Source organism: Schistocerca piceifrons, chromosome 3, assembly GCF_021461385.2.
Source record: "Schistocerca piceifrons isolate TAMUIC-IGC-003096 chromosome 3, iqSchPice1.1, whole genome shotgun sequence".
Lineage (NCBI taxonomy): Eukaryota > Metazoa > Arthropoda > Insecta > Orthoptera > Acrididae > Schistocerca > Schistocerca piceifrons.
The window spans coordinates 355,477,144-355,504,514 of NC_060140.1; positions in this window are offsets into that span (position 1 = coordinate 355,477,144).

Below are 27,371 nucleotides of genomic sequence, written 5' to 3' on the forward strand. Positions count from 1 at the left end.
TTTGTGTGTTTCAGATTGTCGCTGTGAAAGGACACTGTTGTCACGTCCTGGTAAGTGTTCACTTTACCGGATCTTGCTTATTCTACCATATGCATACTTTGTTTGCCCTCTGCTAACAGCCCCTAGTGCATTTTACGGATACATTTTTTTCGTGTAGATTATAATGATTCTATTTCAGAGCACCATATTACACCAATTTACACGTCGGAAACTAGTAACCATGATCAGTATAAGGGAAAATGCGTCGGCACCTTAGCTGTTAGAATAATTTGAACTTCATAAGCTATACGATACGAAAGATCTCTTTGTTTAAACGATTACTCAGCATTAAAGACTCCTAAAGCCGAGAATATTTCGTTAGGAGCATCAAATATAAGTTCTTTTCACCCACTGAGAGACTCTTTGAATAACGAAACGCACTTCGGATTTTCTTCTCTACAACATTTCTGGCTTCAGTCTGCAACTGAAAAAGGCTTTGAGGCACTGTTTCCTTTAGTGGGTTATCATACGTGATTTATGTACTCTCAGTTCAAATAACAAGACTCAAAAAACTATATTAAATATTTATACAGTCTTATTTTATTGAATTTTGTTCAAAAAATTGGACAGATTGCAAAAGCACTGAGACTGAAGGTGAATGTTTGTAGCGCGACCTTATAGTAGAACGGCAACAAATTTCAGTTAGTGATTCTCGTGCAATTAATACCGGCCCTGCTTTGACTGTACTTTTGGTTTTGCAAGCGCCTGCATTCTATGAACCATGAGTTCGTATCACGGGTTCACGAGAAAATGGATAGTGAGCTACTTTTTCGAAGTATCGTTCGCTGCAAGCTAGTCTAAGTAAACATGATTGGAAGCGACGGAAAAGTAAATTACGTATCTACTATGTAGAATTAGTAATGTGAACACTTTCGTATGTGATATGACCGCCACATATCGTCAAGCGATATTTAATTAGCTTCCCGCTCAATTCTTGGCTGTTTTTGAGGATATTACGAGGGTTGTTAACTCTTGAGGGATGTTTCAAATTGTCTTGTTAAGAAATGAGTGGGCCCAGGCGTTCACCCAATGGTGTACCTTGGCCACAGGAGGTCAATCACAAAGGCGCGGAAGCGATTGCGAAAGACCCTGCCACTGGCTTTGGTGATGCTGCCCCTGAAGACAGCTGCCGCTACGCCACGGCAAGCCCTTAGAGTTTCATTTTGCATGGTGAGATCACCTCCCTGTGTGCGTATATAAGAGTGGGACACCATGACGTACCTCACAACAATGAAAAAATTCGTTGCTTTTCCCTCCAAATCTCGTTATCGAATCAACTGATTCTTGCCCGCTACTATGTTTAAACACAAGGGGCTCGACCAGTGAATGAACATGGTTAACAGCCGATACCAACCTCTCGCATGTTAAGATGCATTCCGTATGCGGAGAAGGGGAAATTTCTGCAGGGTTCCTTAGTATGAAGCGAAATGCATGTTGGTCACTGTGGCAGTGGCTGTTGTAACCTCCCCACAAAAATTTACTAGACAGAAATATTATTTAAGAATGCTAATGGACATTGCTCTATGTGTAACCTCTCCACTGAAATTTTAAAGACAGAAATAATAAATGAATAGGAGCCAAACGTAACCTCCCTAGCAATTAAATTTAATGACAATGGGAACAAAAATGTGAAATTCGCAATCTGACTCTGGTGTAAGCTCCCACTAAAATAATGAAAGTCCATTCAGTGATAATGATTATTCAATTAAACCGAAATATCGGTCTTTGGCCCTGTGCAAAAAAATCAAAATTAAATTCTTACCTCATTGCAACACCTAGTCAAATTTCTGCTCTTGTTGTTGCGCACCGCTTGGAGGAACTGCATTGCAAATAATAATATTCCCTTTTTTTTTTGTTATCTAATTGAAAACTGAAACTCTGTTTAGGGGAAGTGGAACGAAATAGTTACTTCAATTAAATGAAAATTTTATGTAAAAATTGCTTTTGAAATCAAAGTTATTATTGGGGGCACTTGTTGAAAATTAGTTACAATAATTAAACTTTACATTATCCGGTGATTATCTTAATTAACAGTATACCTCAATCAGCATCTTGACCAGTGTTGTCGCCAGACCACATCACGCAACCGCACTGGGGTGCTACTACTGACCGACCGCTCTGCATGACGACTATTAGCGTATTGCACTGCACGACTACTACTGACCGACTGCTCGTAACTAAATCGAGCTACAGACTCGCAACGACTACTGACAGAGTACTGCTCTGCATAGCGACAACTAGCGAACTGCTTGCAACACTCGCGCGGTCAAGCGCATACTCTCTGGTCAGAGACGCTGCAATGCCTCGCCATCGCTGCTGCGTTACATACGTGTTTCATAAACCTCCACTGGGGGGGGCAAAAATTTGGCAGCGATGGTGAGTCATTTGGACTTGCCAATCGCGGCAAAATTTTTAATTAATTAATAAACTTCTACAATTTACAGAATATTTAGATGTAGTACATGAATTAAATGTTGTGCACACGCACTAAGTACAAAATATATAAGACAAAGACAAGACGTGAGTACAAAACATAGTAACAAATCAGAAAAATGTATATACAAATTATTTGACAGAAAACAAAGTGCAGAGGCACTGAAAAAATTCATTGGCATATTCAGAACAAATGAACAGACTGGCAAAAAATATTATGTTGAAAAGTGACATGAGTGCACATGCACTGCAGTTGAGAACATATCAGCAAATGATGAAATGTATATACAATTAGTAACAAATGACATAAGTGCATACGCATTGGAGTATTGAATATACAGAATAGTACAAATCATATTGAAAAATGAGAAAAGTGCACAGGCACTGAAGTTCAATAGAAAACATATTAACACCTAACATAAGTGCACATGTACTGTAGTTCAGAACATATCATTAAAAATAAAAATGTATATACAATATAAAAGACAAGAGTGCACATATACTGTACTTCAGAACAAATCGAAAAAAATGTCTTTAGCATTTTGGCAATAAATAAACATAATGGTAAAAAAATCATGTCCAAAGTGCACACGCACTGAAAAAATGTCTTTAGCATTTTCACAACAAATAAACATAATGGCAATACATCATGTCGACCAGTGACATAAGTGTACTCGCACTGGAGTTCAGCGAATCGAAAAAAGAAAATGTATAGCCGTGAACATAAATGACGTTAGCAAAAAAAGATTTTCATTATGTGACAAGAATTAGGATAGGAAAGGGAAGGATTGCATCATGGTTGTAGCACTTTAGATTGCACACAGCTGTTCTGAAAGTCCATATCTTTCCACAGAAGTACAACACCAAGTGACACAACTTGAAGTTCTTTTCCCATCAGAATTTATCAGTGTAGCCAAGACACTGAACTGTCGTAGTAATGTTCCATGTTTTCATTTTGGCAGTACATTTGGTACACCAAACGGTGGGACCATAATAACGTCTTCATCGCTCACGGTGATGGACAGCATGTCGTGTCAACACCACGCTCTTACAAGGCACACCAACGTAGAATTAGTGCAAAACCAAATATAGTGCTCCATGATCACTGGGATAAACAGGACAAAATGGACATTGCAGTAATTCAGGGTAGTTAACTCATGAGGTGAAGGACATCAAGTCACATAATATTGACAATTACAGACTTAATTAGTAGTTTGTGGCATTCATAGCCCAGTTATTGAACATTTCTGTACCAAGTATGTAGTATTACAGAAAAATGTTCATTAATTGTTTTACATGGAATCAGTAGCCTTCTTTTCCTAGTTACAAAGCATTATGAAATAATCGCATTCTTTTCCAGTTACAAAATATAGCATAATTAATTAATCATTTGTCTTCCAATACTAATAATCATTAGCTTTTTCCTAACCACAAACCAGTATGAAACAATAGCATAGTTAATTAATTATGTGTCATTCCAATCTAGTAAGAATCATTAGCCTCACATTCATTTCCAATAACAAAGTATGGCATTGTTAATTAATCATTTGTCATTTCAATAGTAATAATCATTAGTCTTCTCCTAATTACAAAGCATTATTAAACAGTCACATTCCTTTCCAATGACAAAGTATAATTAAAAATCATTAACCTTCTCCTAATTACAGTTAATTAATCATTTGTCGTTAATTAATCATTTGTCATTCCAATAGTAATCAGTAGCCTTTTCCTAATTACAGTTAATTAATCATTTGTCATTCTAATATAGTAAGAATCATTAGCCTTCTCCTAATTACATAGCATTATTAAACAGTAATTAAGATTCATTAGCCTTCTAATTACAAAGCATAGCATCATTTGTCATTTCAATATAGTAAGAATCATATTCTTTTCCATTTACAAAGTACAGCATAGTTAATTAATTATGTGTCAGTTAATTAATTATTTGTCATTTCAATAGTAATAATCATTAGCCTTTTCCTAATTACAAAGCATTATGAAACAGTCACATTCATTTCCAATAACAGAGTATGAACATTGAAAACAAGAGCTAATTAATGGCATAATTAATAACATAATTCGTTGATTGACATTAATTATTGGCACTCAGTGGCCAGCAAGTATTGAATAGAACAAAACATAGTTCATCATTCAGTATTATTCAGATCATTACGAAGTCATTATTAAAAATCAGTTAATTACAGTCATAGCATTAATAATCATGCGTATTATAAGTAGTCTCATTACAATAAACAGTGGCAGTTATTAGCCAGTGACAAAGCATTATTTTATATATATATTTTTTTTGTCTCATTAAGAAGTCATTACTGAAGTGACATACTATTCAGAGCTAATCAGTATTATTCAGAATTTTCTCAAACTGGTATCACTACTTGGGACTGGTAATACATTTTTTTTTTTTTTTTTTTTGTTAGCAATGCATTGCGTTGGGATCGATAATTAATTGCTGAGACATAACACTATTTACTTTTGACCTGTTGCTGCAAATGAGGATAGGTAACTTCATTCGTCATGAGTCAGCTGTAGCAAGATTGTGTAACAAAGCAGTATATGTGATCACATTTATAAATGATAAACACAAATGGGTAAAAAAAATAAAAGTGCAAGTACTAGAACAGGTATAATAAGTAACAGGTTTAGTAAGTATCATGAAAAGCTTCTCCTGGAAAAAAATACAAAATGGATTATTGACCTGAAAGAAGAAACGCACACTATGCTGAAAAGTAGTGAACTTCGAATTAACAGGTAGTGAAATGTGTATAAAAATGTGTTCCATAGCTGTCCTTTCCAAAACTTTCCGTCATCCTACTATGCAATGTAACACCTGCTGTCAAAGCAAACTGCAACAAATACTTAAATAACTACGTAGCATAAATACATAACTTCAACATTATCCTCATCTGTAAAGAAAACTTCATTATCCATATCATCATAACTTCACTATTATCATCACCTGTAAAGAAAAACTTCATTATTCATAATACCATATCCTTCATCATTATTCATCAGCATTCATTATCATCTGCAAAAAAATCACTTCATTCCTCATTATACAACTATTCCTTATCTCTAGCATATTTCATCACTAAAACTAAGATGTGTAGTTCTGTCTGACTGCCTGCATCAATCACCTTGTATTCTGAAAGAAAAAATTAGTTAAGACTGCTATTCTACGATGAGTATAGTATATTCTTGTTAATGCTTGTTAATCCCGATCCATTTACTCTTCCTCATAAAGTTATTGCATCTTTTATCGTTTATTCCGTAGGTGAAATTCCCATTTCTGTTGGATTTATTTCTTACACGCATCATTTCTTTCTGAAATTGATGAACAAAGATTACTGTCTTGCATTTAAATCATATACCCACTAAATACTGACTGGTTTATGGTGACACAATTAGCCATACAGCATAACATGACAGAAAACGTAATATGTCAAAGACATTGACAGTGTTCAGATGCAAAAATGTACACAGAATAATACAATGCAGCAGCAAAAAATGTAAAACAGTCACAATGTTGAGATGTCATAAGGCAAAAAAAAATGTCAAAGTCAACTGGTGTGTGTTATATCTTAACTATTTCACAGTGCATATAAACAAAACTGGAATACAATCATATACACAAAAAAATGGAAAATGTGCACGGTCTGATGTGTAACGACAACAAAAACGACCTGCTAACTTTACCTTGCCGGGCACTTGCCAAGAAAAAATACGATAATCATCAGTAATTAGTCAGGTGAAATAATTGCATTAGTAAGTGGCATCATAGTGTGTTGAATCATACAGTGGTTTCACTCAATAAACGGTTTAATGTTTGAGATATGGTGATTGCCTTTCGATTTTCTAGTTCTCAAAGTTTCGACGTGTACAACATTGGGGTGAGGGACGCTGCGAATCCGATATGGACCTGCGTATAGAAGTTCAAATTTACTGCACTTACCTTTTAATTTACTGGATAAATAGTGTGTACGTACTAATATCTTCTGTCCAACGTGAAAGTCGCGGCGTGTACAAACCTGTTTTTGCTGTCTTCTCCGGCGCTCTGCGGCACGTTTGATGTTGTTCAGCGCAATGTTAATTATTTCGTGGTGTCGTAGGCGACGACTTTTGGGAAATTTTACTAATTCTTTAATTTTGTTTGGTGGTTCAACGTTTTTCAGTATAACAGACGGAGATAGCATAGTGGATTCATTTGGAATGGAATTAATTACATCTTGGAATGAGAGTATGTGTGTATCCCAATCAATATGTCTTTTGTGGCAGTACATTCGGCACAGCTTACCAATTTCTTTCATTAATCTTTCACAGGGGTTCGAAGAAGCATGGTACTTGGATATATAGATCGGAGAAATGTTTCTGGCTCGTAATATGCGTGTCCATACGCTACTACGAAATTGTGATCCATTGTCAGAAATTACTTTCATTACATGCCCTACATGAGATAGAAAATGTTTTACAAATGCCTTCGAAACAGTTTTGGCAGTAGCTTTGCGTAATGGAGTGAAAGTAACAAATTTTGAAGTGAGCTCAACAGCGACAAAAATGTAGCAAAAACCTCTGTTAGTTCTCGGAATCGGACCAAAAATATCTACTGCGGCCATATGTCTCAATTTAACAGGTATAATGGGATATACTGGAGGAATATGTGAAGTGGTGTCTGATTTAGCTTTCTGGCAAATTTTACAAGACGCTATAACTCGTCGTATACGTTTCTCCATGTTGGTGAAATAACAGTTCTGTCTCAGTATAAGAAAACATTTTCGTGCTCCGTAATGTGCGTAGCTTAAATGAGTGTACCAAATTAATTTGTTAACCAGTTCGTCAGGAATGCATAATAACCAATTGTTGCTGTCATGATGAGAGCGGCGAAACAGAATGTCATTGCGTACAGTGTAGTGGTTCCTAATCGTAACATTATTCTTATCTTGCCAAAGGTGTTTAATTTCTTTCCACACATTGTCTTTATTTTGCTCCTTTGCTATGTCCTGTAATGATGATGAAATAAAGTTTTCAAATGCAACTTGTTGAATGTACATGACACTGAAATTTGTTTTGCAGAAGTTGGTCGCTACGTCTTGCTGATTGTTGCTGAGAGAACGCGATAGTGCGTCTGCTATAACATTTTGTGTGCCGGGAATCTGGACTATGGTAAAATTAAATTCCTGTAAATACAGTTTCCATCTACTTAACCTGTCGTGAGTAAATTTAGCTGAAAGCAAAAATTGTATCGCTCTGTGGTCTGTGTAAACAGTGGTATGTATGCCATAAAGAAAGTGCCGAAATCTCGTGAAAGCCCATACAACACATAATGTTTCCAATTCTGTAACGGAGTAATTTCGCTCAGTAGGTGACAGAATGCGACTTGCAAATGCGATGTTTTTAATTACTATTGAACCATCTTCTTCAATTTCCTGGAAAATATGTACGCCTAAAGCGGTGTTGGAACTGTCGGTGGCAATAGAAAAATTTCTGGTAAGATCTGGGTGCGATGAAAGTGGAGCATTCAACAAAGCATGTTTCAGGTTCACAAATTCAGAATGTGCTTGCTTATCCCAAGACCAAATAGTGTTTTTACCTGTTAATTGGCATAATCTAGGCGTGTCTAAAGCAGAATGGTGAATAAATTTACGAAAAAAGTTAATTAAGCCCAAAAAACTGCGTAATTGCTTCTTCGTCGTAGGAACACTAATGTCACGTAGAGCCTGAAGTTTTTCCGGATCAGGTGCAATGCCTTCTGCTGAAATTACGTGTCCAAGAAATTTTATGGAAGTTTTGCCAAAGTGCGATTTACTAAGATTAACTGTAAGTCCTTGTGCATGAAAAGTTTGCAACAGTTGTTCTAAAATCACATTGTGTTCAGACCAGTTAGCTTCTGCGATAAGGATGTCGTCTACATACGTCGTGATTCTGTCTTTAAGTTCTGTCGGAAGTATTGTGTTCAGACCGCGAATAAAAGCTGCAGAAGAAATAGTTAAGCCGAACGGTAATTTGCAAAATTGATAACAGTCGCCGAAACAGAGAAAAGCTGTGTATTTTCTGCAGTTCGGATGGAGTTGAATTTGCCAAAATCCCGATTTCAAATCTAATGTAGAATAAATAGCAGTACCGTGAAATTTTTGTAGAAGTTCCTCTAGTGTCTGTGGTCGATCTGTTTCATTAATAATAATGTCATTAATGTGACGTGAATCAAGTACGAGGCGAAGTGAGCCATCTTTTTTCTTAACAATATGCAGCGGGTTTATGTACGGACTAACTGCTGGTTCTATAATTCCTTGGTCGAGCATATCCTGCAATTCTTTTTTAACTTGTTCTCTATGAATATATGGGATGGGATAATGCTTTGCTTTAAATGTGTCGTGCGGTTTGACTTGAAATTCATACATAAATCCGGACATAGTACCAGGAATGTTGTCGAAAACTGGAGCTTGCTGTAAAAGAATTTTATGTAATTGCGCTCGTTCGTCGTCTGTAGTTGCACTGCTTTGTCTAACTTTATCGGAAATCATTTCCATTACGTCGTAGTCCACTTCGTCTGGAGTATTATAATTGTGTACGAACGTATCCGTGAACAATGTGGGATTACAGTCTATGTCACGTGTTGCGGAAATGACCTCTGTGCGGTTAATTGTTTGTTCTTCCGCAGATAAAGAGTGCTGAAATTCTAAAGCCAATTGCACATTTTCATCCTTTAACATTAAATAAGAATTTTGAAAATCGATAACTGTGTCGTGTTGTACCAGAAAATTCGTACCTAAAATAACGTCTGTTGTCAATAAAGGAACAATCCAAAAATTAGAGTGAAAAGTATGACCTGCAATACAAAATGATAAATGCGTTTGTAATTTAACGTCTACGCCTTTACTCGATACTGCTCCCTTCACTTTTGTCTTGCCTAAAGGTAATGTCGGATAGGTATTCTCTTTGTTGCACTCATTAAAAGTCTCCTCATTTATTACTGATATAGGTGATCCGGAATCAATTACTGCTGAGAATTTCGATGAACCAATTTTAATTTCGATAACAGGATGTGAAATGGTTTTCTGAATAACTGGTCTTTCCTGTAAAAGAGTGTCTCGTATGTCGTCAAAAGTAATTACATTTTCGTGAACAACATTTTGCTTGTCTGAAGTAGTGCTTGTATTATTGGAAGATGCGTCCTGTACATTATCTAGTCAGATTCTATCTGACGTGTTATTATTATTAGGAGGGTTCTGTGGCATTTCTACTATTTCAACTGTCCCATTACTTCTTCCAGACGTATTACGCTCTGGATGATACCTACTGTCGGGTTCATTCATGAGAATATGTTCTTGTTGATTACTTTGTCGCTGGTAAGACCGACTGTTATTAAACGTATGTTGGTAATTGTGCTCATTATTTTTACGTCTGTCGTGAAAGTCATTCCTATACGGTGCATTGCGATAGGAATTGAAATACTGTCTTCTCTGTACGTAATTGTTTCCTTGCTGCCGTGCGTTACTATTTGTTGGATCTTGGACTATATGCGCACGCGGCGGAACATTAAAGCCTGGTTGACCTTGTGCATTACATTGTTGGTTATGTATTCCAACCGGCTGACTTTCATGCTGTTGTGGTGGAAAACGTCTATTGTTACCAAAATGTGTTTCCTGTTGCTGAAAATTTTGACGATATTGATAATCTGAATTTTGCCTGTTATTAAAGTTTTGGTAGTTGTCGTTCCTAAAGCGTCTGTTATCTTTCCGATTGAAATTACGTCCCTGATCATAATTGCAGTACTGTTGTTGACCTTGGTTGTTACTCGAAAAGTTTTTGTTTACAAAAGAATAATCGGATTGCTGTCCTTCCAAGAGCTGTAAAAGATCTCTGAATGCTGAAATGTTTTCTTTTTGCTGGCCCGTTAGAAGTGACACTCGTAATGACCGTGGTAATTTAGAGATGCATAGTTGTATAAGTGCGGATTCACTGTACGGTCCACTTAGGTACTGGTTTTGTTGTACCATGTGCTCAAAAAATTGCGTTACACTGGGAAAATTTGAGTTTTCATAGTTTGGCAAACTAATTAGTTGGTCTTTAATTCCGCGCTGTGTCGTCTTCGACCAGTACGCTGACAGAAAAGCATTCTGAAATTCCTCTACTGAATAGCATTGCCTCGCGATCGATCTCATACGAGTTGCCGGTTCGCCTTCCAAAAAACTGCAAATAAATTCAAGTTTGTGTGTTACAGGCCAATTCGGTGGAAGAGCAAAGCTAAATTGTTGAATCCAATCCAGTGGGTGAATCTGCGTTCTATCGTTTTTAAAAACTTTAAACTTTCTCACTGACAGAAAATGTTTGTAGTCGAAATTATCATCTCTGTGTGATGGAACATGTTCAGGATCGTAAGAGAATCTATTGAACTGTGGTTGATCGCAATCTAAGTCCCGTACTCTCTGTAGATTACCCAAATTATACGCGCTGCGTGTATCTGACAAATGTTCATAAAGTGGTGTCTGTTGTATATTATTAACTGAAGTGTTTTTCATTTCTGTTACTTCTTGTTGTAAACTTGACAACTTCCTACGTAACGTGTTGTTAGATGAATCGATCTCATTAACTGTCTGTTGTAAGTTTTGAAATTCAGGTGTTTGGTTAAATGAAATCGGTGCAGTATCGTCTGATTTATTATCATTAGCACTTTCGATAGCATCAATACGACTGTCCAATTCATCATATTTTTCAGTCAGTATTTTTGCTTGATCGTCAGTTTTAGTGTCAGTAGCATTAATCTGTTTTTGCAATTTACGCGTAGTTTCATTCAGTTTTTTAACGTCAGATTTGACGACATCGCAATCCTGTGTTAGATCTAATTGTTCGAATCTGTCTGTCACTGTTTGAATATTTACTGTGTGTGTATCTGTTTTTGATTTAAGATCAGAAATTTCATCCCGTAATTCCGCGTTCAATTGTTCTATGGTATTAATTTTGTCGGACACTGTAGTAACATTATTGTCTACATACGTCTTCGCCTTCGCGAACATTTTACGTTTGTCCTCTTGTCTTTGTGCAGTGATTGTTTCCATGATTTGTCATTTTACTTTGTTTTGATCTTGAATAAATTTGCGGAAACGCGTATCACTGTTTTGTATGTGCTGATTAAAGCGCTCGTTCATCTGAGTGTTCTGCTGTTCGAATTTCGCGTCTATCTTTGCGTCCACTGTGCGCGAAAGTTCTACCGTCATTGCTTTAAACTCGTCCCGTAATTGTGTAGCTTTTTCAGAGCATTGTTTAGCGACTCCGCTAATTTCGTCTCTGAGTGTTTCTGTTGCGGCTGTTTGCATTTCCCTTAATTCTTGCGCAACAGACTTAATTTCTTCGCTATTTTTTTGTGAACAAGTCTCAATTTCCACGCGCAACTGTTCCTTAGTGTCATGGCACTGCGCGGCAACGGCTCTAATTTGTTCACTAAGCTGTTTGAGATTTTCGTCATTATTGTCAAGTTTCTCATTTAAGTGTTTGTTATCTTGTTTGTTATCTTCCCTAAGTTGTTTGACCTGTTCATTAAGTTTGTCTTGTTTTTCGTCATTATTGCCAAGTTTTTCATTAATTTGGTTAAGTCGTTGCAGCAATAGTACCATAATTTGATCTGAGCCAAAATTAGCATTTCTATTCTCTGTGCTAATTAATGGTGGAACTGGAATTGTTTCGCTTTGTGTGACCATTTGGTCATTCTGTAATTTACAAAAAGGTTTATCAGTCGAATGTACACTGTCAGACACTATTTCGGAATTAAATAAATCCGTCGTACTTTGTGTATCCTGTTCATTTTCATTAGACAAATTTGTCTGTACGTTACTTGAGTTTTCCAAATCGGGTATGTTAAGCTGGGCAGCGCTCATTACAATAGGGCGTCCCGCGTCATCAATTGTCGTCAAATCAACAGAGGACACAACCGAGTTCGTTTGTTCATCATTAAGACAAAAGTTATCATTAGTGGTTGGAATACACTGATTGTTAGTGAACGTAGGATTGACATCATTACACTGCGTGTCACAATTACTATCGGTCACGCTGTTTAAGTCGGTAATTTCATTCATAATACCTCGCGATACACTATTCACAGTCTTTCGCGGCATTTTAACAACAGTCACAATTATTCACAAAACAATAAGCACAAATGCAAAAGCAACACACAAATACAATAGAGCAACGAACTGCCGTTGACCTGTAGAAAGAAAGTCACAAGATTAATAAAAGCGTTGCGCCAAATCCTAATTATATCTAAGCAAATAAGAGCAGATATCTGACTGTTGCTCAAAAGACTTTCAACGAAATTCGATCCTGTACTGGGTGTCGCCAAGTGTAACCTCCCCACAAAAATTTACTAGACAGAAATATTATTTAAGAATGCTAATGGACATTGCTCTATGTGTAACCTCTCCACTGAAATTTTAAAGACAGAAATAATAAATGAATAGGAGCCAAACGTAACCTCCCTAGCAATTAAATTTAATGACAATGGGAACAAAAATGTGAAATTCGCAATCTGACTCTGGTGTAAGCTCCCACTAAAATAATGAAAGTCCATTCAGTGATAATGATTATTCAATTAAACCGAAATATCGGTCTTTGGCCCTGTGCAAAAAAATCAAAATTAAATTCTTACCTCATTGCAACACCTAGTCAAATTTCTGCTCTTGTTGTTGCGCACCGCTTGGAGGAACTGCATTGCAAATAATAATATTCCCTTTTTTTTTGTTATCTAATTGAAAACTGAAACTTTGTTTAGGGGAAGTGGAACGAAATAGTTACTTCAATTAAATGAAAATTTTATGTAAAAATTGCTTTTGAAATCAAAGTTATTATTGGGGGCACTTGTTGAAAATTAGTTACAATAATTAAACTTTACATTATCCGGTGATTATCTTAATTAACAGTATACCTCATTCAGCATCTTGACCAGTGTTGTCGCCAGACCACATCACGCAACCGCACTGGGGTGCTACTACTGACCGACCGCTCTGCATGACGACTATTAGCGAACTGCACTGCACGACTACTACTGACCGACTGCTCGTAACTAAATCGAGCTACAGACTCGCAACGACTACTGACAGAGTACTGCTCTGCATAGCGACAACTAGCGAACTGCTGGCAACACTCGCGCGGTCAAGCGCATACTCTCTGGTCAGAGACGCTGCAATGCCTCGCCATCGCTGCTGCGTTACATACGTGTTTCACTGTGTGTCCTCCCCTACACACAGACTTTTCGAAAAAGTCGCGACTTATGTTCGGAGGACAAGGATTTTGGTCACTTGTTGTGAAAAAGCCGCCTGCGGCACTCGTAAGCCAGCGATCGTCAGGGCAGCTGGCAGCCTTTTTCTGCAGCCTCTTCTCATTTGTTTTGGGTAAGTGCCGCACTTCGCGTAGCGAACAATTTCCGGGATTTTCCATGCGAGTTTCATTGTCTGATTAATCCTATTCTTTTGTGGGTCTTGGAATCGTTTACTTTGAATTTCCAAGAGGCACAGATAACGGAAGCTTACTGCGTTTCACAGACCGAGGTACCGTCCACAGAGCTAGCAGGAGACCCATGATTAAAGTGAACTTCCAGAGAGCTTTGTGTTTCCATAATTTAGACGAATTTGTGGTCTGTGAGTTGAAAAAAGATGTCAACATTACGAGTTTTTAGTTTTCTTAGTTTGAAAGTTATGCAGTGCACATCGAGGTATCCAAGAAATAAATGACTTATTAAGTTAAGACTTGGTTTGATACTCAGGACCAAAGTATTTTCCTACAAGTGACCCTAGTTAGAAAGTAATCTAAGGTCAAATATAGCCCATGCGTTCCTAGTTTGCGTTCCTCATTGTGACTGTGTTCCATTGCAACGCAAGTGCAATCCCTTTTTGTTTTAGTCCTGTATGAGAAGTCATTTTATTTGTGATTATGATTTAGGACAAACGAATAATGTACTGAGCTTGTCTTAGATGTACTAAAGGTAGGCCCTAGAAAGACAAAGGACTATAGACAGCGAAGTTACAAGTTAATTCCATTGCCGATTTGACTAAAGCGTTTTGATCAAGCTAAGCAGATTTGACATGAAGTGCAAGAGGTCCTCATTTCTGACTACGAGTAAAAGCTATGAAATGACAGTCAGTATTGGTGATAACAGCCGTAGCAGTGCAAATGGTAAAATTAAGCTGTTAACTTAAAAAGGCACTAGGTATAAAAATCTACAACATTGGGATATTTTGGAGAAATGCACATGGTACTGAGCATTGAATTTTACGACCGTTCAACAACAGTGTAAGACTCTTCACAAGCGTAGAACAGAATTTAAGCAGCCTCTTCATGATTACAAGTTATTTACAAAGAAGAAAGTTCGCTGTCCATGAAGCTGACTGTGTTCTCATAATTGTGAACGCTTATAACACACGGTCTTAAACTTTTAACAGGATATCACACGATCGAAGTATCCATTGGAATCTTCCCTGCTTACTTATTTCCACCTAGTTCTTTCACTGAAAGATCTTATTCTGTACGGAAATAATGATTTTACTCCTCATACTAGCAACGAGTTTGAATTTGTTGTGTTCTTCAGTCCGAAGACTGGTTTGATGCAGCTTTCTATGCTACTCTGTTTTGCGCGAGCCTTTTCGCCTCTGAATAAATACTGCAACGTACATATTTCTGTATCTGCTTATTCTTGGCCGCCCTCAACGATTTTTACTACACACACTGCCCTACAACACTAAACCGGTGATCGCTTGGTGTCTCAGAACGTGCCATATCAACGGACCCCCTTTTTTTGTCAAGTTGTGCGAAAAATTTCTTGTCTCTCCAAATCTATGCAGTAACTCCTCATTAGTTAAGTGATAGATCCAAACGAGTATTGTGCACTATACAACGTCCTTACTGTCACAAATTAATGACCTACTGGGACAAACGAATATTCCTAGTTACAACGTTCCGTCTAAATTTGTATCAAGATGACATAAAATATAGTATGCTATAAGTGACAAAAAATGCTAAAAGTCTAATAAAATCGAAAAATGTTCTTGTTGCGGTTCTGAGGCAGGTTACTTGTTACCGGACGTTGCACTGCTCACTAGTCTGCGTACCTGATTAATTTTCATAAGCCTACAAACATAAATCATTTACACAAAGTGAAGGGGTGGGCTGTTGGAGTTCGTATGATAAAGAACAAATCGTTTTCGTATACTCATCGCCTCATGTAGACTATAAACATCAGTTTTCTTTCCATTACGTTTTGATTTATGGTTAGAAAGTAATTGAGCGAGTTTGGAAAGTAACTTGTACTAAAGAAGTGAAATGAAATTTAAATACAAGAAAAGAGATCCTGTTATCGTTACTAAATTTTGCAGGGCACAGATCTTCGTTAAGTACAGAAATATGCTTAAGCACAAACAAAACTTAAAGTGTTTCATCATAGCAGGAAGTACAATTCTTGACTCATGTCATGTGTGTTGCTGGCAAAGAAGTAATGATAGACTTCAAATATCTGGAAAAAACAACTGCGTTAGACGGAGAAAAACATGGTCAAATGTTTTGCAAAATGATTTGTCTAAGTAGGAAATAAAATAGACTACAGAAACAATTGACGCGCTTTTGAATGGTGTTCGAAATCACGTACAGGAATCTGAGCAGTGGAGCACATACAGTATGTGGTTGACATTGCTTTGAAATAGGAAGTTTTCAAATATTTAGAATTATAAACGAAGACCTTAAACAGCTGGAACGTCCACGCGTTACTTACGTAGAAAGAAAACTAAGTAGAATCAGCAGTTCGATCGGCATTGCCTTCTGATTTACAATTTCAGTTTAATTAACTTTTGATATTCTTTTTCTGCAGGAGTGAGCAAGAATAATGGTGTCAACCACATTTGCAATGGATACATTACTTCTTGCACGACGTGCATTTACTTTCCGGCTGTTTGAAGGATACTCTGTTGAGAATATTTTTAGATGAAAAATAATTGGAAATTCTTTTACATACATTGTAAAAATATATCAAGGGCACACCACAACAAACTGTACGGCGTACATTGTCCGCCAGACAAATGTGCTGTAGTGGTCTTTAAGGTTCTTTGATTCTAAGTTAAACATTGAACTTTAAATTCTTAATCGGCACCTCATTTGCTTTACATCGTTTAGCCATAATTCAAAGGCCTCAACCTTTTCCTGGCCTATCTTTCGATTTATTCTTAATTTTTACTTTGATTCATGAGTCTTTCTATTGGTCTGACGCAGGCCGCCAGGAATTCCTATCCTGCACGTTTTCCTTTACCGCAGACTATTTCTCTATACATTTCTCTCTTGTACCGTGCAACTTATTCCTTTATGTCTTAACACATGTCCTTTCACCTTGCCCCTTCTTCTTGTCATGTTTTACTTCGCTTCCAATGTAGTACAATTCCTTAACTCTGCCCACTTCGTGATCCTAGATTTTGATGATAAGTCAGTCGCTAATCTTATTTCTGCTACTCCTCATCAGTTTAGAATTTATATGGTTTACTCTTAATTCACAGCCAGTACTTATCGCACTGTTCACAGTACTCAACAGAGTCAGTAATTCTGCTTCACTTTCACTGAGAACAGCTATGACATCTGCGTTTTTGCTGATATCTTTTCATTACGAGTTTTAAGCCCACTCTTGAGACTTTCTCTTATTTCAGTCATTGCATCTTCGATGTAAGACTGAACAATAGGATCGAATGATGGTATCCCTGTCTTTCCCCTCTTTAATCTGAATACTTCATTCTTGGCTTCCTATTCCTAATGTTCCCTCTTGATTCTTGTATAAAGTACGCCAAATTGAAGAGGAGATCTCTTCTGTAGAGGTGTTCTGTGTAATCCAAGTGGTGAATGTGTTTCCCGAGAGATAGCATGCTAGTATTTCCAGTTGCACAAGCGGTTTTAACGCCTTCGCAGAAATTTCCTCAGTTCTTTTCATGAAGGATTCCTCCAGATCAGCACAAACAGCGATTATCTAGTTTCTTTGCGCAGAAGGAGGGAGCATGCTTTACAAACGTATCGTTAGATGCAAGATATGTACAGAGACCGATGTTTTGCTCGGTGCACAATATGCTGATGATGTCAACGTTATGGCACGGGACGTTAAACATCAGGGGCATGCCACGCTCTGGACAGGAACACATTGTCACCAACTGTGCCAAGATTTCGGCTGTGGAACAGTTAAAAGGATAAATCGCCGGGTCACCTCTCGTGAAACTGCTCTTTAACTGTCTGTGTGCGAAAGAACTGTGCAACACACAATCCACGTGAAACTGCTCTTTAACTGTCTGTGAGCGAAAGAACTGTGCAACACACAATCCACGAGAACCTTTGTTATGGCAAAATCAACGCAATCGACAAATGTTCACCTATAAATGGCGACGTCAAAAGCAGAAGACGGGGAGGTAGAGAAAGTATATGAGGATATCGGATGGGTAATTCAGTATGTAAAAGGAGATGACGACCTAATGATAAAAGGGGACTCGAAGGTGGTAATACAGGGTGGATCAGAAAATAATTACGGGGAGAATTTGGAGTGGTGGTGGGAATGATAGAGAAGATCAAGTTCGGCAGTAAATTTTTGCTAACAACAGCCAATACACTGTTCAAAAATCTCAAGAGGAAACGTTATACTTGGAAAAAGCTGGGAGAAATGTGAAGGTCCCTGCTGGCTTACATTATCATCAGACAGAGATTTCGAGAATAATTATTGTATCGTAAGGTATACCCAGGACCCCAGATAGGCACCGATCACAGTTCAGTGATGAATAGTAGGCTGAATTTCCAAAGACTCGTGCAGACGAATCAGTAGGAAAAGGAGTGGGATACTGAAATACTGAGGATTGATCAGAAGCGCCCGAAGTTCTCTGTGGCTATAGATAATGCGATAGTGAACAACAAAATAACTAGTTCACTTGAAGAGGAGCAAACATCTCTAAAAAGAGCAATAACAGTTATTGGACAGACAAAGAAGACGAAAAAACCTTGGGCCACTGAAGAGATGCTTCAAGAGATCAAAGAAAGAAGGAAGTATTAAAGCATTCAGGGAAATTCAGGAATACAGAAATATAAGTAACTTAAGAATGAAATATATAGGACGTGCAGGAGAGATAAGGGAAAATTATTGCAAGAAACATATGATAAATCGAAAACTAAATGCTTGTGAAGGACCGTTTAATGATATAGAAAAGACAAAACAACTTAGGTTAAATTAAAAGTTGGGGCTTCAACATTAAGAGTGTAATGGAAATTCCATTTTCAAGTGCAGAGGAGACAGTGGATAGTGGAAAGAGAATAAGGACATACTTGATGTTGTGGCTGAGAAAGATATGGGGGTCGATACTGAAGATACATGGAATTCTTTAGGTTCAAAGGTTATTCGAGCTTTCGTGGACTTCCGATCAAATAAGGGAGATGGGTTCGATAACCTTCCTTCGGAATTTCAGCCGATTAAGGATTTAAAGTTCAGTGTTTAACTTAGAATCAAAGAATTTTAAAGACAGCTGCAGCATATTCAGCTGGCGGAGTATGCACACAGTAGAGTCTGCTGTTGTGTGACCTAAATATATTTCAATAATCTATGTAAAAAAAAAGTTCCAAAAATTTTTCATTTGAAACATTTTGCAACAGAATATCCTTCAAACAGCTGGAAAGTAAATGCATCAATAGCAAATGCTGTTGATACCATTAATCTTGCTCACTCCTATAGAAAAAGAATATCAAAAGTTAAATAAAAAGAAATTGTAAATCAGAGGGCAGTGCCAATCGAATAATCGAACTGCTAATTCTACTTAGTTGTCTTTCTACGTAAGTAACGCGTGGACTTTCCAGCTGTTTATTGTTTATAATTTTGAATATTAGAAAACTTGATATTTCAAAGCAATGTAAACGACATACTGTATGTGCTCCACTGCTCAGATTCCTGTACGTGATTTCGAACACAATAAAAAAGCGCGTCAATTGTTTCTGCAATCTATTGTATTTCCTACTTTTAGACAAATCATTTAGCAAAACATTTGACCGTCTTTTTTCCATATAACGCAGTTTTTTTCATGTATTTGAAGTCTATCATTACTTCTTTGTCATCATCACAAATGACGCGAGTCAAGAATTCTAATGCCTGCTACGATTGATCACCTTAATTTTTGTTTATGTACAAGCACATTTCTGTACTTAAGAAAGATCTATGTGCTCTTGCGAAATTTAGTAGCAATACCTGGCTCTCTTTTCTTTTACTGAAATTTCATTTCACTTCTATAATACAAGCTACTTTCCAAACTCGGTCAATTACCTTGGTCAATTACCTTTTAACCATAAATCAAAATATAATGAAAAGAAAACTATTGCTTGTATACATGAGGCGATGAAGTATACGAAACGATTTCTGCTTTATCATACAAAGTAGCAGCACGGTCTAGGGCGTCTTCTCACGGTTCGCGCTGCTGTCCCCGTCCGAGGTTCGAATCCTCCACCGGGCATGGGTGTGTGTGTGTTGTCCTTAGCGTAAGTTAGTTTAAGTTAAACACATCAAAAAAAGTTTCCGTCACCTCGGTTCTGGGAGTTCCGAAAACTGTTCAGAAAATTGGAATAGAGATCAACATAAACATCATTTCCACCCTTTTTATTGCTCAGTAACACCACACATTGCGTATTGTACCACCATACAGTGAGACATTCTCAGGTGGTGATCCAGATTGCTGTACACACCGGTAACTCTAATACCCAGTAGTACATCCTCTTGCGTTGATGCATGCCTGTATTCATCGTGACATACTATCCACAAGTTCATCAAGGCACTGTGGGTAAGATTGTCCAGCTCCTCAAAGGCGATTCAGTGTAGATCCCTCAGAGTGGTTGGTGGATCACGTCGTCCATTAGCAGCTATTTTCAATTCATTCCAGGAATATTAGATAGGTTTCACGTCTGGAGAACATGCTGGCCATTCTAGTCGAGCGATGTCGTTATCCTCAAGGAATTCATTCACAAGCTGTGCAGGATGTGGGTGCGAATTGTCGTTCATGAAGACGAATGCCTAGCCAATATGCTGCCGATATGGTTGCACTATCGGTCGGAGGATGGCATTCACGTATCGTACAGCCGTTACAACGCCTTACCTGACCGTCACTGGTGAATGTCGGCCCCACATGGCATGTTATCGACAGTTCTTTTCTCTCTGTATATCCTGAAACGTCCCCTTTGAACAATTTATACAAGACTGTGCTTATACTGACACACAATGTTTTTAGCGCAACGCAATCTGACTTTCAAAATTCCCTACTAAAGAATGGCCCTGACTAACATTAAACTATACCTTTCACAAATCACTTACCTCACAAAAATCTTCGCTGCTCAAGCTACTGCAATACAGCGAGCGCCACTACTGCCAGCTAAATAAAAGATTCAAACTATGGAAGGCACTAACTACTGATAGGGATAGTTAGCAAATGAAAGATATTAGTAGAGAACAAACAATGTATTTACCTTGATATCATCATATATAAATATAGCAGTTCATGACAAATTACAAATCTCCGCCATCTCTCTCCCCACATCCACCACTGCTGGCGGCTCACCTCCAACTGCGCAACGCTACGCGCTGTTCACAGCCAGCTGCCTAACACTACAATGGCGAGTATTACAACAATGCAAAGCAATCACAGACTGCACACAGCACAGCCAGTGATTTTCATACAGAGGTAGCGTTACCAATAAAAAAACCTAAACAGCCTACTTACATAGCCCCCATGCTACCCAAAAAAAATTTTACAAATTTTTTTGGGCACTGGCCAATACATATTTGTTAAAATTTTTTTCACAATTACAATAACAAAGAAATCAAAGGCACACTCTTATTGATACAATGTTGGTCAAAAGCTAAAATTTTCTCACAGTCCATAAAGACAGTCCTCATCATTCGTCACAGTAAAATTGCAGTGTTTTTCTCAAAGACTGACCAGTAAAAGACAATGCACACAGTCGTAGTGGATTTCCATGCAGTCTTGAAGAAGTAGTGTTGTCCTTCCAACGGAAAGACAGTGCTGACTCGACATGCAGACAGGTAATGGGCCACAAAAGAGTAAACCCACAGCAGAGTCAGTCGACGTTTTGAAGAATATTGGTAGTTAGGTCATCACGGAGCAGACCCACTGTAGTCCTGGTAGAAATTAGGGTACTGGTGGGCCACCAGAGGTGCAGACCCACTGCAGTCCTTGTAGCAATTGGTGGGCCATCAAAGATGCAGACCCACTGTAGTCCTGGTAGAGACAGCCAGCAGCCATCTGTTGCAAATGTGCAGGTGCACAATCACCATCGAAGAGTCTTGCGGACAATATAGCAAGTCCATAACCACCACTTGTGCACTCACAAAGTTTTTGGAATTGTCCTTAGAACCAGCAATGCTGTTATCCAGTCCCTTGCTGAATCATTAATACACGTGCAAACACTATCAGCCCCTACTTCTCACATATTGTCCATATACTATGACCAACAGAAACGTGTGCAGTGAAATGTAACTAACAAGTTAATAATATCATTGATTCCAGGTTCGTATCCTGGCAGGGTGGCCATATGAAACGTCCCCTTTGAACAATTTATACAAGACTGTGCTTATACTGACACACAATGTTTTTAGCGCAACGCAATCTGACTTTCAAAATTCCCTACTAAAGAATGGCCCTGACTAACATTAAACTATACCTTTCACAAATCACTTACCTCACAAAAATCTTCGCTGCTCAAGCTACTGCAATACAGCGAGCGCCACTACTGCCAGCTAAATAAAAGATTCAAACTATGGAAGGCACTAACTACTGATAGGGATAGTTAGCAAATGAAAGATATTAGTAGAGAACAAACAATGTATTTAAATTGATATCATCATATATAAATATAGCAGTTCATGACAAATTACAAATCTCCGCCATCTCTCTCCCCACATCCACCACTGCTGGCGGCTCACCTCCAACTGCGCAACGCTACGCGCTCTTCACAGCCAGCTGCCTAACACTACAATGGCGAGTATTACAACAATGCAAAGCAATCACAGACTGCACACAGCACAGCCAGTGATTTTCATACAGAGGTGGCGTTACCAATAAAAAAACCTAAACAGCCTACTTACAATCCTTCATGTCCGAACAATATCGCTTTGGTTCACTCCGAGACGCCGGGACGCTTCCTCGTTGAGAGCCCTTCCTGACACAAAGTAACAATGCGGACGCAATTGAACCGCGGTTTTCTTCGTCTAGGCATGGTTGAGCTGCAGACAACAAGAGCTGAGTACCTCCTTCCTGGTGGAATGACTGGAAGTGATCGGCTGTCGGACCCTCTCCATCTAATAGGCGCTGCTCATGCGTGTTTGTTTACATCTTTGGATGGGTTTAGTGACGTCTCTGAACATTCAAAGGAACTGTGACTCTGATACAATATCCACAGTCAATGTCTATCTTCAGGAGTTCTGGGAACCGGGGTGATGCAAAACTTCTTTTGATGTGTGTATAGATTAAGTAGTGCGTGAGCCTAGGGACCGATGACCTCAGCAGTTTGGTCCCATAGTCCTTACCACAAATTCCTAAAAAGTATTCATAGAAACTCCAACAGCCCACTTCTTCACTTTTTATAAGCGTTTTGTCTTTGTAGGCATATGAAAATTAATCTGGTATGCAGACTGGTGAGTTGTGGTCCGATAACTTGTAACCTCCGTCAGAACCGCAACAAGAAATTACTTCGAACTTCTTTATACTTCTAGTACGTATTTATGTCAGTTATAGCATACTCTACTTTATGTCATCATGATACAAATTTAGACGGGAAGTTGCAACTAGGAATATTCGTTTCACCCGGTACCTCATTAATCTTTTACATTAAGGACATTGTATAGGGCACAATACCCATTGGGTCGATCACTTAACTAAAGAGGAGGTACTCAATAGATTTGGGGAGACAAGAAATTTGTGGACCGAGCGAGGTGGCGCAGTGGTTAGCACACTGGACTCGCATTCTGGAGGACGACGGTTCAATCCCGTCTCCGGCCATCTTGATTTAGGTTTTCTGTGATTTCCCTAAATCGTTTCAGGCAAATGCCGGGATGGTTCCTCTGAAAGGGCACGGCCGATTTCCTTCCCAATCCTTCCCTAACCCGAGCTTGCGCTCCGTCTCTAATGACCTCGTTGTCGACGGGACGTTAAACACTAACCACCACCACCACCACAAGAAATTTGTGGCACAACTTGACAAAAGGAAGAGTTCGGTTGATAGGGCACGTTCTGAGACACCAAGCGATCACAGGTTTAGTATTGTAGGGAAGTGCGTGTAGTAAAAATCATAGAGGGAGGCCAATAGCAAGCAGATACAGAAAGATTTACGTTGCAGTAGTTATTCAGAGGTGAAAAGACTTGTGCAAAATATAGGAGGATGGAGAGCTGTCTTCGGACTGAAGACCACAACAACCACCAACCCGTTGTTAGTATGAGGAGTAAAATCAGTATTTCCGTACAGAAGACGACTTTTCAGTGGAAGAAATAGCTGGAAATAAGTAGGCAGGAAAGATCATAATAGGTACTTTGAACGTATGATATCCTGCGTTAAAAAATTAAGATCGTGTCTTATAAGCGTTCACTATTATGAGAACACAGTCAGGTGACCTGTAGCTTCACGGACAGCGAACTTTCGTCTTTTCAATAACTTGAAATCACGAAGCGGCTGCTTTAATTCTGTTTATGAAGAGTCTTACAATGTTCTTGAACGTTCGTAAAATTCAGTGCCCATTACTATGTACATTTCTCCAAAATATCCCAATGTTAACAGCTAAATTTTACTATTTGCTCTGCTGCGGCTGATATCACCAATACTGTTTGGGAATTTATACCCTATATTCGTAATCAGGGATGCGGGCTTCGTGTAGTTCATATCAAATACTCAGATATCTTTAGCTTTCGTCTTTGGACAATATTATCCAATAAATATTTTTCACTAGTAAGATATTTTAGAATTATAGGAAGGGCAATGTATTATTGGTCAGATTTGTAGCTTACTAGCAACCCACACTATCTTCGCACGGGTAACACAAGGTATCTATGACCGGACGACTTCACTGTAATGTATAGCAGCAGAGAATCCACATGAATCAGCATGCTTATCTAAGAAAACCGCATAAAAATACTTACAGTAGTTCTTGAGATTAACCTTCACAAACAGAAAAAGGAGGTTGGCGCTTTAATTTATAATGTGTGTGCATTGGCCCTCCGTCTATATTATTATCATTGCGTCGGATACTAAACTGGCAAAGAATTAATACCTTTACAGATTTCAGCAGAAAAAAGTCCCTTCATAGAAAAGTTGGCACTATCGATAGTATCATAGCTAATCAAGAAAAGATTCCAGTAAACATAACTCCTACAGGTTGATAATGAGTACCAGCTGTGGGCTACACTGGCTAACTTGCAATAAATTGAGCTACACATATGTGCTTCTACAAATGACATAATCTACAACCATATCCATGCAAACATTCTTCAAGCTACTGCGAAATGCGTGACGACCTTTTTTTTTTTTTTTTTGCAATTCACTAACGTCCCTTCTTCTTTCCTCCGTGTCTCCTCTTCAGTTCTCTAGAAATAATCCAATAACAACAAGATTGTTGTTAAGAATGACTTACAATTTCCTGATTGGGTCTCAAAGTTCTTAATGCGTTTTATGCCTGTGGTAATGTTTCTCGCAAGCGAAGAAGTACAAAAATGGACTTGGAGTTGGTATTTAACATAGTGTAATCATACCATCACACAGAAAGAACACCTTAGTTACACAATAGACTATTCTTCCTGTTATTTCATTTTACTCTTATGACATAATTTTAATTTAAGATTATGATACTTCCATTTTGGCACACATTTATTTATAGTATTAACAGTGATTGTTAGGGATGTCTTCAAACCATAAACAACTCAATGGAAATATTTTCAGCACCAGACGGACGTTTGTGCGCTAACTATTTCTCGAGTGTAGTGGATGCATTTTGATCAGTTTTATCCACTTTTTTCTTTCTTGTGGTCTGCTACCAATTAGAAAATTAGGTAATGGTGTCTCCACTACTTCAGAGGAATTAAATGGTCAACTGCTTTGTTTATCTGTAATTGTCCTTCATAATAATACTTCGTGATTTTGTAAACAAATAATGATCCTTGCCGAAGTCACAGTCGTTCCCAAGTAGTTCTACCTATTTAATATTTGTGTTAAGAATTCCCTAACTATACTGTTTGCAGAACTCTATCAGCGTTGTGTAAATATGATATTCGTTTGGAGACAACTTGCACGATGAGAAGGTCGTTCATAGGCAGAAATCTTTAACTAAGCGTTGGAGAATAAAGGTTTATGAACGAATGCTGCCCTTAAGGCACACTCAACATCTTCCTTTAACTGCATCGTTTCCTTGTAAGCATACTATTGCTTTCAAATATCCTACTGTTATTTTTTTTGTTTCATAGTTTACACATTGGCTAAGTAGCCGATAGAAAACATCATTCGTTTGCCGTTGCGTATCCTCATGCGTTTCATTAAAGCCCGTGTATAGTTAACGTTTTCGGGAAGAGTAAGGAGAAGCACCCGAACTATTATATTGGACGAATGTAAACTGCACCGTGAGAAGTTTGTTTGGAGAAATAACAACATAGAACATCGACCGGATTGGATTCTGATAAACATCTACAATGGTTAACGGAGAAATTCAAAGTATTATGTAATTAACTTTATATCGTCTTTGCAGATACAGCAAAAGCTTATGACAATGTACCTAGAATAAAACTGTGAGGGGGGTCTGATCGGTTGTGGATATTTTTCTGTTAAATATGATGAAGGAAATTTGCACAGACAATGTCGTGTACATTAAAATAGAATGAAGGGCACCACAGCCTATTAGCATCACCCAATGATTGTGACAAGGTGACAGTATATGTTCACGTTTGTTGAATACATACGTGTAAGTTGCACTCCGAAGATGTAGTACAGCCGGCCGTTGTGGCCGTGCGGTTCTAAGCGCTTCAGTTTGGAACCGCGTGATTGCTACGATCGCAGGTTCGAATCCTGCCTCGAGCATGGATGCGTGTGTTGTCCTTAGGTTAGTTAGGTTTAAGTAGTTCTAAGTTCTAGGGGACTGATGACCTCAGAGGTTAAGTCCCATAGTGCTCAGAGCCATTTGAACCAATCTAGGGGACTGATGACCTCAGAAGTTAAGTCCCATAGTTCAAAATGGTTCAAATGGCTCTGAGCACTAGAACCGCTCGACCACCGCGGCCGGCAGTCTCATAGTGCTCAGAGCCATTGGAACCATTGGAAACTGGTATAGGCATGAGTATTCAAATACAGAGATATACTGGGTGATCAAAAAGTCAGTATAAATTTGAAAACTGAATAAATCACGGAATAATGTAGATAGAGAGGTACAAATTGACACACATGCTTGGAATGACATGGGGTTTTATTAGAAACAAAAAACACAAACGTTCAAAAAATGTCCGAAAGATGGCGCTTCATCTGATCAGAACAGCAATAATTAGCATAACAAAGTATGACAAAGCAAACATGATTTTCTTTACAGGAAATGCTCAATAAGTCCACCATCATTCCTCAACAATAGCCGTAGTCGAGGAATAATGTTGTGAATAGCACTGTAAAGCATGTCCTGAGTTATGGTGAGGCATTGACGTTGGATGTTGTCTTCCAGCATCCCTATAGATGTCGGTCGATCACAATACACTTGCGACTTCAGGTAACCCCAGAGCCAATAATCGCACGGACTGAGGTTGGGGACCTGGGAGGCCAAGCATGACGAAAGTGGTGGCTGAGCACACGATCATCACTAAACGACGCGCCCAAGAGATCTTTCA